Source organism: Crocodylus porosus, unplaced genomic scaffold (genome assembly GCF_001723895.1).
Source record: "Crocodylus porosus isolate Cpor-Errol unplaced genomic scaffold, CroPor_comp1, whole genome shotgun sequence".
Taxonomy (NCBI): Eukaryota; Metazoa; Chordata; order Crocodylia; family Crocodylidae; genus Crocodylus; species Crocodylus porosus.
Genome location: NW_017728931.1, coordinates 61,732,157 through 61,737,634, shown reverse-complemented (window position 1 = coordinate 61,737,634; position 5,478 = coordinate 61,732,157). Strand labels below are relative to the sequence as shown.

Sequence of the window (5,478 nt, the reverse complement as noted above, 5' to 3'; positions counted from 1 at the left end):
CCCCCCCCCCCCATTAACCAGTGTGTGCCATGATCTTTATTTATTTTTCAAATAAAAAAGGAAATACTAAAATTGTATTTTTTGTTTTTGCTTTTTTCCAGAGATGACCCTGATCTCCACTTCCCCCCACCTTTTATGCAGAGTAAAAAAAAATAACTATCCTCATTAGTCTCTCATGGTTGTTCGCTGACTTGCATGAAGGGAATTAAGAGTCTCAGTCAAGCCGCTAGTGACACAGCTGCTCACATCAAAAAGCCAGAGTCACAGTTGGTACTAATCAACAGAGACTGAATTGGCCACAGAGTGAATTTGCCTCTCACCCTTCCCCTCCCCCCCCAAACCAGATTTCAGATGGCTGAAAGTGCAAGAAGTTTGGAGAAAGGAAGTGAAAATACAAGCCAAATCTTCAAATCATTATTGCCAAGGCCTAGAATTTTATCTTGCATTTTGCCACATTTGATCTTTTACCAGGAGTCACACTGCATGAACATATCAGGTTTAATTTGTTTAAAAACTGAATACAGTCCTAGCTGCATAGATAAACTGGAAAACATGAACACTAAAACTTCATCCAGGAGACCAATACAAAGCATCTCAGTTTCACTTTTCTAAAAGATCATGGTTTTTTAAGCTACACATGCTTCTGGGGAGGTAGCTGACTCAGGGAAGGCTTGGAAACTGAACAATCTCTGACCCTGCTGTGAAGAGATACAAGCCATCCAGGGAGGTGCTATTCACTCTCGGTTTCCCCTCTTCCCACTGCTTTCCCCTTGTGTGCAAGCAATTTCCTGTTGCTTGAACCACAGCCTACCCCCATCACCAGTGTAAAAATGGCTACACCCCGAGGCTGTTTCCTGCACTCAGAGGGTGATGGGAGCCCAAAGAAGTGGGGAGGGGGAGCTTGCTCCTTCCTATCTCCTAATGCTATTTTGGTTTTAAAAAGCAAGATTAAGCCTTACCCAAATCAGACCAACATCTTCCTGTGGAAGGGAAACAAGGCTTCCTCTTTCTCTCCTGCTTCCAATATTCCAGGAGCCAAAGTAACCACCCAAGAAAGGCTCCTTCCTAGGGACACTCCCAGCTGGACAGACTGGGGTAATGTGGCCAATTGATTAAGGCTCAGGAAGGTGACTGCTTGGTGTGTCAAGAACAATATTAGCAGCAGAGGCGGTTACTTTTGTACCACAGCAGCGTGGCTTGCAAGCCACACAGTTACCACAAAGCCAGCCTGGGTCCATGGTGTGCTGCAAAGCGTAGGCTGAGAGCTGGGACGGAGCAGTTGGGATTTTTATGGGAACTTAAACCCCAGCCCCCACTTATTCTCTCTCCAAACCCACTCCCATAAGGCTGCGACCATTCTCCACTGGCCTTCATCCTACCCCAAACTACACCCTTTTCTTCACCAGCACTCACAACTTGCCCACAAGCCCATCCTCACTGCCAGCCAGCTTCTGTGACCCCTGAGGGATCCCTTCTCTCACCCACAAACTCTGCATGACCTTTCTTCACACATCCCCCTCCCCCCCGCCTCCCCACCACAAGCTCCCAGCACTGCTCTCACTGCTGAGAGGGGAAAAGAAAAAAAACTCTCTTTTTTTTTTTTTTAAGGGTTTCTGTTGGTTTATTTTTACATCACAATGGATCACACCGCACTGCTGTCTGCATTCCCAAAGGAAGTCCAGTCGTGAGCCTTCGACATGCTGTTAGGCTGCACTCAGGGAACTTGTCACACACACCAATCTTGTCAACAACTTGGGACTCACTGTAGGCAAGGGGAGGGCATCCTATGGCCAGAAGTGATGAGAGCCGGTTTTAATCCAGACAGTGCTTTAAAAAGATAACAGTGTTGCCGGACGGCGCGTCCCAAAATTCAGAGCAGCGTTTAGCTTTGGTTCATTAAAGCAAAAAAAAGGGGAAGAGAAAAAACAGCAGCAAAGCGCAACGCCACTATAAAGCTTTAGCCATTTGCTGATCGTAACAAAATTTTAAGTGCCAAATGGAGGTAAAAGGCAGCTGAACAGAGACACTCAGTAGCCATATGACTGACAGGAATCCATGCAAGAGAAGGAGTGAAACATATGGAAAATATCAAGGAAAGGAAAAGATTTCATCCAGGGCTTTCAGCAGGCAGTTTTCCCCTTTTGCTGAATAGGAATTGCCCATGAGTAACTTCCCATTAAACAGACCAACAGTACCTCCCCCACATCCCCTCCATTTCCCTCCAACAACTTTGTAATTTATTGTGGGGGGGGAGAAACAAGTGCTGACAAATCTTTGGACCCGAAAGAGGGAAGAAAAATTAATTCCCAAGGGACAACTACACCGGGCCCTGGATTGTTGAAAACGTGTGTGTGTGTGTGTGTGTGTGTGTGTGTGTCCTTCACACTTAAGAGAAGGTTGCTAAAGAATGTGAAATGTGAGACCTACAGATTCCCTCACCACCACCTCCCTCCTCCTGCCTTCTATAATACATTTCAACAAACAGTCATTCTTCAAACCCTTTTCTCTGGGGTGGGGAGCAGGGGAAGAGCTCAGGTTACAGTCGAGATTTTTTTTTTTTAACTGCAATAAACACCACACACCAAAAATCCAAAGCCAAAAAAAAAAAAAGAAAAAGAAAGCCAGCCAGACCTGCTGATTCTTTTACAAGCCATTTATTTCCAACAAATACATATGCATCAATGCAGCTTCCCTGTCGAGAGATGCTAAAATAAGACCTGATTTTTTTTAAATCTTTTTTTTCCTAATCTGAAGTGCTTGAGTTACTTTAATTATTTATAGCCTCACCTCCCAGCCACCCCCCACCCTCAATCGATCTTGTTTGCTCTTACAGCTACGGTTTCAATAGCTCCCAGCCCAGCGCACCCCATTTCCTCCAGCACAACATCAAAGCCGAGCTGGTTGTGGGGACGGTTGTAGTTACTTATATTTTCAAGGAAATGAGCTTGCACACCTCTCTTCCCTCTCTCTCCAAACGCAAAGAGTTGGCAACACGCACACAAACATGCCTTCTATGTGCTACTGAGGGAGGGGGGAGTCAAACATATCAAATAAAGAAGTAGGGAAGCACCAGCACAGCTCCTCTTCCCTGCACCAGGGAGTTTTCCTACCCTGGGCAAGCAAGCCCCTTTCCTCCCCCTCCCTCCCCCGCGCACAGTGGTGTAGTCTGAGCTCAGCACACCTCCCCCTGAAAGGCTCTTACCTTGCAAGGCTTCCTTATTGTCCCATCTTAGCTCCTTTCCTTGTGTTGGGGGGAAGGGGGGGGGCTTGGGATATGTATTGAAAACTCTTTGTTGCAACAGAAAGGAATGGTCACAAATCCTGTCAAGTCATGTGACTGATTGAGTGATTTCTTTCTTTCTCTCTCCTTTTTTCTCTCTTTCTGCTTTTAGGACAATACTCAGTAGCCTGGGCTCAATGTGTCAGGCCAGACTGGCTGATGACAGAGAGGAGCTGCTGGCAGGGCTGGGCTCTCACGGCAGCTGGGACTGGGAGGATGAAGCCTGGTGTTGATTAGGGTTCTGGCATCTTGTAGTGATGCCTTGAGGAGGAGGAGGAGGAGGAGGAGTGTATTTTGTCTGATTTTTTTCCTTTGCATCCTCCCTTTTCCTTTCCTCCCCCTCCCCCTTCCTGGGAGGAGGATGTTGTGCTCTTGTTGAGGGGTCCCTGCCTGACTCCTCGCTGGCAGCTGAAAGCTGGTTTTCCTCTACAGAGCTGAAATGTGTATGAACGCTGCAGGCTGGATCATGCTTTCCCCAGCTCTGAGGCCCCTTCCTTCAATTCTGCAGAGCCTGCTGCAGGCTCCTGCTTTCTCCAGCCCAAGGGAAAAGGGACGAGTTTTTAAGGGGTACTTGGCATCTGGGCGAATATAAGCACCTTCCTGGTACAGCCCGAGGGTGCCAGTGTTCACTCTTCCTCTGCAAAAGTGTCCAGGTTTTAAAAGTCCTTTCAGTCTACTATCAGACTGGGAAGTGATTATCAGGATTGTGGGAGGTTTTGTTTTTGGGGTGGCGGGGAGGATGGAAAGGTGTGTATCAGTATCTCCTAAGCCTCACAGACACAATGGGGTCTGTATCCCGAAGAGGATACATTACTAAGCCAAGCCATATCCTGTTTTTGGGGGTGAGTTAAAGTTAAATCCAACAGGCTAGAGTTCCTTCTTGGGGCACCTCCCTGAGCTGACTGTAACCCAGGAAGACTCAAGGGTACATACCTGCACCTAAGACAAGCTGAAACTAGAGTCCCAGAAAAAAAGTTAAGCTTCTTTCAGGAGGAAATTGATTGAGCCTACTGGTCTAGAAAAGAAGTGCTGGATTTTCTAGACACAGCTCAGCTGTTTTTATATTTTTGTGGCATTTAACAAACATTCAACTGCAGGAAGGGAATGTGGGCAGAGATTTTGCTAGTCTGCTTTTATTTTGGTTGCAGCAAGAAATCAATAAATAAACCTGAAGTCCATGGGGAAGGTCTCTCTGTTGCTGTTTCAGCCCTGCTGGGGGGGTTGGGGGAACCTGTTCTGCCAGAGAGACTGTAAAATCAAACACCTCTGGAATGTATGTACAACACAGTAACAGGGATTCCATTTGGGACTGGTAGCAAACCAACATTAACAGCCTCCTTTTTTCTTTATCAAACATCATCACAGATGATCATGGTGAAACCTAGATGGGAGAAATAAGAACACTTTCCTCTGTCTTTTAAAGACTTAGCCATTTTACCCTAGTTGGCCAGATTCTCTCATTTACAGAACCCTATTGAATACTGTTCTGTTCTGTATAGATTGTTACACTGACCGTTGCAACATACACCTTCCAGGAGTATGTTAAGTAATATGACTAACAGCTGCCACGTGTGCTATACGCTTTCTCTCTCATTCTCTCCCCAAAGGAAAAATACAGGGAACTATTTTGGTTTGGTGGTAATAGTTTTCTTTTTTATAGGTTCATATTGTCCCTCTGTTTATGACAAAAGAAACCAAACCATTTTGCAGTCTTAGGCAGTCCCACAGAAAGCTCTGTCTCCTGCACAAAGGGACATTTTGATGTGGCTTCCTGTCAGTCAGTCATTCTCAACCAAGAGGAACTTATCTGCATTCCTGACAGCTGTGATACAAACTTCATGGGGAAAAAATCTGCATTTGCTTCAACCCCTCACCCATGCTATGTGAGGCTCAAATGCCCTGTTACACATTACACAACCTACACATTACAGGGGTGTAGGTTGTAGCCATGTTGGTCTAAAGACACAGGCAGACAAGGTTCTTTGACTGAATCTGATATCTTTTATTATGCCAACTTAAATAGTTGGAAAAAAACATTTGCAAGCTTTCGGGTCTAAAAACCCTTCAATCAGGCTGAGGATGTCTCTGCAGTTGGTGTCAGGCTCTTCAGCCTGACAAAGGATTTTTAAACCTGAAAGCTTGCAAGAGTGTTTTTCCAGCTATTTAAGTTGGTCTAATAAAAGATATCAGATTCACCC

The 5,478-nt window shown here is 45.7% G+C and overlaps 1 protein-coding gene across 2 annotated transcripts in view; it reads right to left on the bottom strand.

Annotated features, from left to right (window-relative positions):
• Positions 1 to 3,446, bottom strand: part of TCF20 (transcription factor 20) — a 175,548-nt gene extending 172,102 nt beyond the window's left edge. Inside the window, exon 1 of one of the 2 annotated variants that reach the window (XM_019545230.1) lies at positions 3,203 to 3,446. The gene's annotated coding sequence lies outside the window, so the exon portion shown is untranslated. The remainder of the gene's footprint in view (positions 1 to 3,202) is intronic. The other variant, XM_019545231.1, reaches the window with a different exon arrangement.
• Positions 3,447 to 5,478: the final 2,032 nt, after the last annotated feature.